Raw genomic sequence first — 11,967 nt, 5'->3', positions numbered from 1 at the left:
GATTTTAGTTTGAAGTCAACTTTGTTAGAAATTAGTATGGCCACACCTGAATGTATCTTAGGTACATTTGCTTGATAAACCTTTTCCCAGCCCTTTACTCTGAGTATATGTCTGTCTTTGTGGTTGAGGTGTGTTTCTTGTAAACAGCAGAATGTTGGATGCTGTTTTTGTATCCAATTTCTTAGCCTGTGCCTCTTTATAGGTGAGTTGAGTCCATTGACATTAAGTGATATTAATGACCAGTGGTTGTTAACTCCAGTCACTTTTTTAGTAGTAGAGTTTGTGTGTTTCCCTTCTTTGAGTTGCTCTGGTGAAGGGTCTCTAGATGTCTGAGTTATTGTGGTCATTGTTGGACTCCTTAGTTAGTGATTTTCCTTCTATTACTTTCTGTAAGGCTGGAATTGTGGCTTTACGTATTGTTTAAATTTGTTTTTTATCCTGGAAAATTTTGTTTTCTCCATTCATAGTGAATGAAAGCTTGGCCGGGTATAGTAGTCTGGGCTTGCATCCATGGTCTCTTAGTTTCTGCAGTACATCTATTCAGGACCTTCTTGCTTTCATGGTTTCCATAGAGAAGTCAGGTGTAAGTCTGATAGGTTTACCTTTATAAGTAACTTGGCCTTTTCCCTTTGCAGCTCTTAATATTCTTTCTTTATTCTGTTTGCTTTGTGTTTTGATTATTATATGGGGAGGGGATTTTTATTTTTGATCCAGCCTATTCGGTGTTCTGTTTGCTTCTTGAACCTTCATAGGTATATCTTTCTTTAGTTTGGGAAAGTTTTCTTCTATAATTTTATTAAATATATTTTCTGGACCATTGAGCTGTACTTCTCATTCTTCTACTCCTATTAGTCTTAGGTTTGCTCTTTTCATTGTGTCCCATATTTCCTGAATGTTTTGTTCTGAGAGTTTGTTGGACTTGCTGTTTTCTTTGATCAGTGTGTTTATTTTCTCTATGTTATCTTCAGAATCTGAGATTCTTTCTTCTATCTCTTGTATTCTGCTGGTTATGCTTGTTTCTGTAGTCTCTATGCGTTTACCTAGATTTTCCATGTCCAGCTGGCCCTCTGTTTGTGTTTTCTTCCTTGTCTCCAGTTCAGTTTTCAAGTTTTGAACTGTTTCCATTATCTGTTTGATTGTTTTTCCTTGGTTTCCTAGGGTATCATTCATTACTTTATTCAATTCTTCAAACTTTCTGTTATACTTCTCATCCATTTCTATAAGGGCATTTTTTACATGCTGTTTAAGGGTGTCAATCACTTTCATAAAGTCAATTTTTTCTACTCCTTCTTGATTAAGGTGTTCATGTCCTCCTGTTGTGAGGTCGCTGGGTTCTGGTGGTTTCATATTGTTTTTAAGATTGTTGTGTGAATTCTTGCATTGGTGCCTGCCCATCTCTTCCTCCAAATGTTCCCCTATGGATCTTCTTTTACAGGATCAGGTCTTCTTGCCTACTGATGTACCTTCCCAGTGATGGCACTCCCCAGTGATGGCTCTCCTGGTGCTCCAGTGATATCTCTCCTGGTGCCGAGATCAGATCTCTGTGCTGGTTGGGTAGCTTGTAAACAAAGCACCTACCTTGCTTGGTGCAGGCAGGCTATTGAAACAAAATAAATCCCGCCTGCTGGTTGCCCTCAGGATTCGGCCCCAGGGCCCAGACAGACTGATCTGGGTGATGTTATGTACCCGAAGAGGGGAGGCAGGGAGAAGAAGGGAGGGTTCTGGATGCAAGCTGGGTGGGATAGAAAGAGAGAGGCAGTATGCAGGGAGTAGAGGCCCTGCAGGAAGCCCAAGAAGTATAGGGGGATGAGGAACATCTGAGTTCCGTGTCCCGGGCTGCTGCCATGGGTCAGAAACTCACCCCAATGATGGCTCTCCTAGTGCTGAGATCAGCTAGCTCTAGCTTCTTATTGGCCAATCTTACATCCTAAATTAACCCATATCAATTAATCTGTGCTTCACCATGAGGTCATGGCCTACCAGCAAAATTTTGGCATGTCTGTCTCCAGTGGTGCCTCCATTGCTTCTCTCTGACTCCACCCTTCTTTCTCCCAGCATTCAGTTGAGTTTCCCCCACATAACTAAGTTCTACCTTTCTATAGGTCAAGCCAGTTTCTTTATTCATTAACCAATAAAAGCAACACATAGAGAGACGTACCTCCCACACCATAACCCCAATTGTTAAATCTATCACACACATACTTAAGGCTCTAGGTATATCAAAGAAAGGGATAACAGAAAGATTATAAGAGCCAGGGGACTATGGTTTTTGTTGGGAGCTAGCATATCCTATATATCCATCCAAGAAATATTAACATAAACTGATATACCAACATGCAAGGGAAATTCTCACAAGACCCCACTCCAAAATTATAGTTATAAACAATGGATGATAAGAGTAGATTGATCAGTCTTCCCAAGGAACTAGCCCCTTGATAGGTTATCTAATCCCAAGTAGATAAACCCTAAAACTCTAAACCCTAAACACCTTTAAAAAGATTTAGTTTTACTTACAACTTATCAATTGCTATCACACACACACACACACACACACACACACACACACACACATACACACATTAAAATGTCATCCAAATGCATGATTTTAGTGTAGATATCTTAGCACTGGATAAAAAAAATTGGTGTGTTTTTTCCTGGAGAAGATTAACTCTCTCATTCTCAGTATTTTTTAAGTGTCTCCAATACTTTGAGTAGGGTTGGGGCCTCTTGGTCTTTCCTCTGTGTACGCAGACTTTTGGTGTCCTCCCTACACTCATGTTTAAGCAGTCTTACTGATGAGGCTCTATGGGTGACAATATGAGTAGACACAATCTCATAGTAAAATCCCTAATCTGCTGGCTCTTAAAATCTTTCTTCTCCCTTGTCCACGGTGTTCCTTGAGCCTTAGGTATAGTAGTTGGATTGTAGATCTATCCATTGTGACTGAGATCTGAAAGTCTGCATTTTTGATTGGTTTCAATTTTCTATAATAGTCTCTGTGTAAAATAGACATTTTCTTGAAGTGAAGTGAAAAATACACATATCTGTAGGTACATGGACAAATGTTTAGAGTGTAGCTAAGGCTTATGGTGGCTTTAAAGTGTTCATTGTAGGTTATTCAAAATCCATGAATTCACCAGTCCCCATGTCTGAAATAGATTCAGCGTCTCTATGAAAGGCACAAATGTCTATATATATAAAGTGTTGTCTTACCCTCTGAGTAAAGGTTCAGTCAAGTGATCAGCAAAATATTGAAAAACTCTATGTTCTTTTTACACCAAAGACTTAATTACCTTATTTTGAAAACATGTCTTCTAAGGTTCTAACATCTTATGAAATGAAGTTTAGAGATTATTAATGAACTTATGCTTATTTCTTTTGTGAACATTCTTTCTTTTTATAGGCAGAAGTTCAGATGGAAAGCTGAACAAAGTAGGTAAATATAAAATTAATTTTCATTAGTTTGTAAACTAAGAGAAACATTGTTAACCTAAGAGGGAAAATAATTTCGGGATATGTATAATTTTTTTTCCAGTGATTGCATGTTCAACTTGGGAGCAATAATTCAACTTAATGTTCTTTCATTTCCATGAATTTGAATTTAATGAAATATTTTTGTGTCTTGGCATAATTGCAAGGTAAAATAATAGTAACAAAAAATAGTTGTCTGGAAAGAAAGTATAATGATGTAGCACATGCCAAACAGGTTGAATTTAAAGAAAAAGAGGCAAATTGAAACATTATTATTTCATTTAATCAGATGTATGTGAAATTCACATTCATCAGAGTATAATTATATAATCAGTGATGAATCTTTCTTCTTGGATATTAAATGGAAGGTTAAAAACCTTCACTCTTCAACAACTTAAATTATTGAAAAATAAAGAAAGCGACTAACCAGTCAACTAAAGGTTGAAGTATCTTTTTCATTAGTTATAAAAAATGATTATTTATGTTATTTGTCCTTTGGCTGTCCTTTTGTAGTTAACATAAATACTTTTTTCAGATGCATCCATCTGTATTTTGGCTTTTATCTGTTTTGTAATCATATCATATGTAATGTATACCACCTGAACAGAACTCTTCTATAACAGAAAGAAATATTCTATAACAAAAAGAAATATTCTATAACAAAAAGAAATAATTTTGGGGCATATCCTCTATCTTTATTATTTCTTCAGTGACTATTTATTGCCATCCTATACATGTAGTTGTGAGTTTTGAAAATGTATTACTAAAGTATTCTCTTGTACCTGACAATGAATGGCCCAGCAGGAAGTATACACTATCTCAAGTGAGGAACAAAATGAGAAACAGGTCAGTAGGGTCAGTTGTTATATCAATTTCTGCTCATTTTCCATCTAAATAAAAAGAAAATAGTCCAAGGAATTGTGACAAACTTTTTCTTCTTTCAATTGCCCTTGTCACGCAAAGGCTATATTTAGTTTGATGATTGGGGAGCATTAGCATTCCTCAAAGATCCAGGAATCTTTTGTCTCTCTCTCTGTAAAAGAAAGTTAACATTTGGCCTACTACTTTGGAAAGATAAATTTTTACATTATTTCAGTCCTTTCTACAAACTCCAATTTAAAAACAAATTAAAAGTCAGTATTGAACTTTAATTCACAATGCTCTTCCTCAAATTCTGACACAGTAATATGTTACACATTTTGTGAGAAAAATGTTATTCATTAGCATCATTTTGGATACAAATGATATTAATCACTTCTGGAAGAGATTAGTTAATAATTTAGGTAATGTTTTACGTTCACTCCTATTTTATATGTACATATATATTAAACAAACTCTGAAATTTTCTCTGAAGTACAAAGTGAATATTTCAAATCCCGCAGAAAACTAATAAAAAATCTTCTTAAATATGCATGGTACAAGGAAGTATATATGAAGTTCTTGTTAACCGTGAAAAGTATATTGGAAACTCTAAAAAAGTTTCATCTGAGGAGGAAGAAAAGATGAATAAACAATGGCAATGAGTATGAATAATGTTGATGCTGGAGAATAGGTTCCGAGAATATTTCTTCAATGGTGATTTTCATAAAGAACAGTTAGAAAAGAAAAAAAATGCCCAGTTTGTTGAAGCAGGATCACAAGTCATGCACTAACTATGAGGGTAAAAAAAGGTTAAAATCCAAATATAGTCTAAAAACTGCAAACTGCAAAAGTAATATATATATATATATATATACATATATATATCAAAACCAGTAATGATTTTGATAAGGGAATACCTCAGTACATGGAACAAGGGATGGCATGTTTTAATGAATTCACAGAAAAATTTAAGATACATCAAATTTTAGTCAACTTGGTTTTAGTAGAATGAATGCTGAAAAAATAAGTTATAATACAGTTCATTTGGATTTACAATGTTGCAAATTTGATCCCATGACTGATTGGCTCTGGCTTTATGCCTGTCAAAGGAAACCTAAAATGGTGGCATTGGCAATAAAATTATTCACCCAAAGACTTAGATGATAATGACAAGGAGCTAGAAAGCAATGGATCATAGGAGCATAAGTTATCCTAAGGTTGTGCCTCAGTAAACTAATTTGCTCCTACCAGACCATAATTTTGAAGTTTACACTACACTTTCACTCATTAGTAAACCATGAACAGAGAACCAGACCTTTAACACTTGGTTGTTTAAAAAATTATTTTTACCATTGCATTATACAAGATAATCATTCTTATCTAAAAGTCCATATGACCCTGAAGTACACTCAAAGAAGTTTTAAAATTTTAGGAAGAGTGAGTCCTCTCTCAGTGAAGTAAATTAGCCTTTTATGCTGTCTTGAAAGAAAAAGAATAGGGTGGAACACAAATCTATAAAATTATGATAGTATATGAGTGTCCTTGATTCCTTAAGGAATTGATAGAATGCTTTGAGGAAAGATTTTACAATCGTACAAACACACATATTTGCGATATGTATGTATGTATGCATATATATATATATATATATATATATATATATATATATATACACACACTTGAATATTAGTAATGGGAATACAAATATTCTTGCTTTCTGAATCCTCATTAATTTAAGAAAAGACTATAGTTAAAATGTTTATAGTATTCTTATTAGTAGAATAAAATTTCCCTAGATATTCAAAGATCTAGAATAAAACATTGTCTTTGTTTTTGAAAATCATTAAAATCTATTCGTAAGTAGTGAAGAATAACTACAACATTCAGCAAGAAGTTTAAGTAAATCTTATTAATATTTCTGCATATTTATCATCTAGTTTACATATTTACATTTTAATTCAGATATGAATTATGAATACATAATTTTATTTCATGTAATACATTTCAAGAGGGAATTATTTAATACTTTATATGAAAGTATTCTATTTCAATAGAGTTTTTCTAATTGAGATTTTGTTCTGAAGATTTATAATAACACCACTGTGCATTTTTAAAGCAATCATTATTAAATCAAATGAATCATGACCCAGTGGCAAAATGTCTCTGCAACAGGAGCTCAAAATGAATTTGACCCAGGATGTATTACAAGAGTACAAGATGTTATAGATTTAGAATACTTTCATGACACACACAAGTGTAAACAATGAACTCCAATTTTTTAATGCAGCTATCAAAGAAATATTGTGTGAGAATCCTATTTCATTTTAGGTTGCTATACTTTAATCATCATAGAATTTCAGAAAGCAAAGATCACATATTGAACATTTTGTAGGTTTGTAAGCCTAACCATGATTAAGTGAAAGTATTCTACATTTGACTTACCTATAAATTTTGATCTCTTCAAACCACTTTTTGTAGTGTTAATGAAGATAAATAGAAAATGAAAGTGTTTTAGCATTACCATGGAAATCAGTCCGATGGGAAAGTACTTGCCTTGCGAGCATGAGGTATTAGGTTTCCTCTCAGAACCTATTTAAAAATGAACCATATGTGATACTATATCCATGCAATCTCGGTGGTGGGAGTGTTTCCTTGGGCTTCCTAGTCAGCTAGCATACCCTACTTGGCATATTCCAAGACAATGGGATATCCTCTCTTAAAAGAAAAGGAGACAGTGCTTGAAGAACATTTAAAGTTGCCCCTATGTTGCTAAAAGTATGCCACAGAAGGCACAGTCACTCAGAATCATGTGCTTCTGTACAAATATGAATGGGTGTCATTGTACATTCACACTCTACTGCATACATGTATTGTGGGAGGTCCTTCTATATATTAATTGCTTTTATTGGTTAATGAATAAAGAACCTGCCTTGGCCTGTGATAGGGTAGAATAGAGCTAGGAGGGGAAAACTAAACTGAATGCTGTGAGAAAGAAGGTGAAGGTGAAACCATGTAGTCACCACTAGGAACAGAAATGTGGGAATTGCCAGTAAGTCACAGCCACGTGGTGATACACAGATCAAGAGAAATGGCTTAAATTAAGATGTAAAAGTTAGCCCATAAAAATCTAGAGCTAATAGGCCAAAGAGTGACTTAAGTTTCTGAGTGATTATTTCATGTCTAAGCAGCTGGGAATGAACAAATAGCCTCCTACTTCAGATTGGTGTTCCAACATGGTCAACTATATCTATGTAAAACTTGAGAAAGCTTAAAGGGAGTTCTAGACATGAAAGGACAAGCTAAGCATGACTTTTTGGTAGCCAGCATCTTGCTGGCTGTTGGCAGCATGCAGCAGATCCTTTTAAAGAAGACTTTCTGATTCAGTGGTAGCAGAAACAAAAACAAACAAAAAACCCACATGGTTTCAAAATCGTGGCTTCCTGGCCTGTGTTGCCAGCATGAACTCTGGCTCTTGCAGGAGACCAAGCTTTAAATGTTTTTTGTGAGCAATGTGTTACAAATTGAATAATGGCACATTGACCCACTGCATACTCAAATGGGGTGATATGCACAGCTTGCAGAGACAGTAAATATGCCTCTAATATGCTCCTCTGGGCAGAGGCAAAAGGCAAAGCAGCCTTAGTACTAGTAATGCCATAGCTTAGCATTGTAAAAGTTCTCCAAGACAGAACAGGATTTCAGATATGCAATAGGACAGATTCAGACATAAAAGAACTCTAAGCAAGACATGGTGTATTTTAAAAACATATGTAGATTTGGGACAGAGAAGAGAAAAAAATAAAGAGACAGTAAATGTAATATCAAAGAGTACAGACAGTAATAGATTAAAGGACTAAAGATAATAAAATAAATATTAAACTTTTAGAAAAAGTAATAGAGTAAGAAAAATAAGTCACATAAAGATGAAAAATACACAGAGAGTCTAGATTATGTTTATTGTATTTTCTTTGAATTTTTTTACTTTGAAGGAGCAAGTATGGAGACACATTTCATTGTATAGGCTGCTAGATCAAACAAGCATGACTTCAAAATTTGGGTATAAGGATTGTTGCTTTGGAAAAGAGGTTCTTTTTTTGTTTGTCTGTTTCCATAGAGGATGAGAACCTGTGGAATCCTTCCAGACTAATGTGGTTTGATGGACAAAAATCCTCTTAAAGATCTCCATGAACACCACAAAAATAACTTCGCTCAGTAAACAGCTAGAAGTAGTTTAGAAAGAATGACACCTGAATTTTTGAGTATTGTTTATAAATGTTTGTTTACATTTAAAGGGGTATATAATATGAAGATGAATACTTTGTATTGGTATGAATCTTGATTTATTGATACAAATTTAAGGTCAAATTTGTTATATGTATATTTCTGCTTTTGATTAAAGTATTGTGTTTGTGTAGCTCCTTGAAATGTAATGTATAATTAAGAAATATAGGTTAATAGATATTCACTTATAATAACAAGCTTGTAGTCATGTTAGTTGGGTTTTCTAGATATATAGATATATATTTCAGCTAGATAGATAATCTTCAAATCTTTCAGATACCTTCAGAATATGGCATTTAAAATGTTTTAAGAATTTAGGACTCTCCATGAAATGAGGCAAATCTACTCTTGGCAGCACCAATTAAGTCAAGAGGAAGACAGGCATTGAAGAGGCTCCTTATGGAGTTGGTTAGCCATTTGGGTAAGAAGCTGCTCTTGCCTAGACTGCTTGATGTTATGCTATATGAACTGGACATGCAGGACTCACAGAGAAAATGACTGCTGAAGCTGCCTAAAGAAGGAGAGACAGTCCTTTGGGGTTCTTGATCCATGAAAGAGACTTCCAGCCATTTTGCAAGGCACAGAAGAAAGTGACTGACCGATTGTCAATATAGGTGGAACTGTCTTTGAAATTTCGAGATCTTGAAAAAATCTGATAGATAATGTTGGTATGTAGGCTAAATATGGATGCTCCAATGGTACAGAAAAACCTGTCCAGGCTGCAAGATGTCTCTGTCATTTCCAGAGTTTTGGAAGTTGCTTAAAATGCCCTCCTTGTTTACTTAGGTAATATTATATCCTTCTGGAGTCCTTGATGGAGTTGAAGATTAGATAATAATTATAGTTTTTCTTAGTTATGATAAAATATAAAGTAGATATAAATATTATAACTGCAATTCTTACTTAATACCTGTTTTGTTATATGTAATTTTACTATGTTAAAGTTAAAACCTTCTTTCTTATTTAAACAGAAAAGGGAAAGTGCTGTGGGAGATCCTTCTGTATATGTGTTGCTTTTATTGGTTAATGAATAAGGAATCTGCCTTGGCCTGTGATAGGGCAGAACAGATGTAGGTGGAGAAAATTAAACTGAATGCTGGGAGAAAGAAGTCAGAGAAGGAGATGCCATGTAGCTACCACTAGGAACAGACATATACAAAACTACCAGGTAAGCCACAGCCATGTAGCAATGCACAGATTAATAGAAATGGGTTAAATTCAGATACAAGAGTTAGCTAATAAGAATCTAGAGCTAATAGGCCAAGCAGTTGTTGGAAGGAGTAGAGACTCCTAATTGGTTCCTGGCTGCTTAGCCCCAAAATAATCATACAAAAACTATATTATTTAAAACACTGCTTAGCCAATTATTTAAGCATATTGCTAACTATCCCTTAAATCTAGAATTAACACATATCCATTAGTTTATATTTTACCATATGGCTGTGCCTACTGGCAAGGTTCCAGCATCTATCTCCAGCAGGGCTAAATGGCTTCTCTCTGACTCAGCCCTTCTTCCTCCCAGCATTCAGCTTATTTTTCTCTACCTAGGTCTCTTCTCCTATAGCTCTGCTATAGGCCCAAAGCATTCATAGCATACAGAGGGAAATCCCACATCCAGCAGTGACTTAATAATATACATCCTGAGTGATTGTTTCATGTCTGGTCAGCCAGGAAGAAACAAATGGCCTCCAAGTATACACAAACACACACACACACACACACACACACACACACACACACACACACACACACCACACTAATTCAGAATAAAATAAATCTTTCAAGTCCAAATCTTCTATCAACCTATATGGTATATTTATTATTATTATCATCATCATCATCATCATCATCATCATCATCATCATGATTACTTACATTAATTGGAATTTTTAAGAAAGGTACAAACTGGGCATGGTGATGAAGCAAGGAAACTTGTTTCTTAGAAATTTGAGGCAAAATAATTATGAATTTAAAGGAAAAAAATCCCACTTGGGTCACAAAGTGATACCGTTTCACAAAAACAACCAAAAAAATTGTTTTATGCTAACACAGGCTTTTACATCATCACCAAGATGAATACTTTGAAGTTTGAATATTTGTAAAAAGTCAAGTTTTGCAACCAAGAAAATAAAATCCAAAAGTTCATATTTTAAGCTTTGTTCCCTACACAGAATACCTGACTAAATACAGGATAAGATATATTATAATTTATTCATGTTTAATATTAGATCAAGTTTATATACTTTAAAATATGAAAAATATACAAAATAATGAGAATATTTTACATAAACATAATCTTTGTATAAAAACTCTGCAAATAATTTTGTGAAGTGAGGCATAGAGTATTTAGTCTACATGTGAAATTTAAATAAAAATATAAATTTTCTTCAATAAAATGTAATATTTTTGTTACAGCATTCAGTATATAAAAGGTCTTGTAATTTTGTTGCCCTAGATAGTTATCAAAAGATAAACTAATGATTTAATATTTAAAAAGTCATTATTCTATCTTATTTCAAATTTTACTTGGGATATGTACATGCTCCATCAACCTATTTTAGCATTCATTTAAATTTTAATTATTGTGTTAAAATATTGTTAGGCTTAAGTAGTTTCATTTACTTGTTGCTTTAATAACTTTCCCTTAAATTTCAAGAACTATATTTTATAAAATATTGATACAGAATTTTTAAAAATTAAATTATTTCAATTTGCAGCACAGGATCAAGAAATTTGTAAAGGAAAACTTATCAAATTTACTTGATGGAAGGTGGAGAAACTCAAAACATCTCCAAAATGATTCTTTATATCTCATATGCATAATCCATGCAGCCATGAGTTAGAGGCTGATTATGAAGAATTCATCCGAGGAAAGAGGAAACTACTTTGGAGAAGGCACTGGAAAAACTATCAGGAAGTAAAATTGAATATCTACATTTTTTCTGCCTACTTTTATAAGAAAAATTGATACCTAATTCAGTTCTGTTGATAATCTAAATGTAAAACTGTATGATCAGTGAAGCTTTACCTAACATTGGCCCTTTTGAATATAGATTTATCAGGAATTAGATTTCTCAGGGTGGCCAAAGGCTTAGGAGAAACCAGGTTACATATCATATGCTATCATACATTTACAAAATACTGTGAAATTAAGTGTAAATTTGCCTCTGCTAGGAGTGTTTGCACTTTATGTCTTATAGCTTTTTGAGGAATGAAAATATTGGTGCTTAATTAAAAAATGTTAGACATGAGTGCACAGGGCTGGAAGGATTTAGATAGATAAGAGAACATTTTAGCAATGAAATTTATGCTTTGTAATCTGCCTGTACAGTGCCTACACCCACTTTATTTATT

Source organism: Microtus pennsylvanicus, chromosome 1 (genome assembly GCF_037038515.1).
Source record: "Microtus pennsylvanicus isolate mMicPen1 chromosome 1, mMicPen1.hap1, whole genome shotgun sequence".
Classification (NCBI taxonomy): Eukaryota; Metazoa; Chordata; class Mammalia; order Rodentia; family Cricetidae; genus Microtus; species Microtus pennsylvanicus.
The sequence above is the reverse complement of the archived record's forward strand: the minus strand, read 5'-3'. Positions refer to the sequence as shown.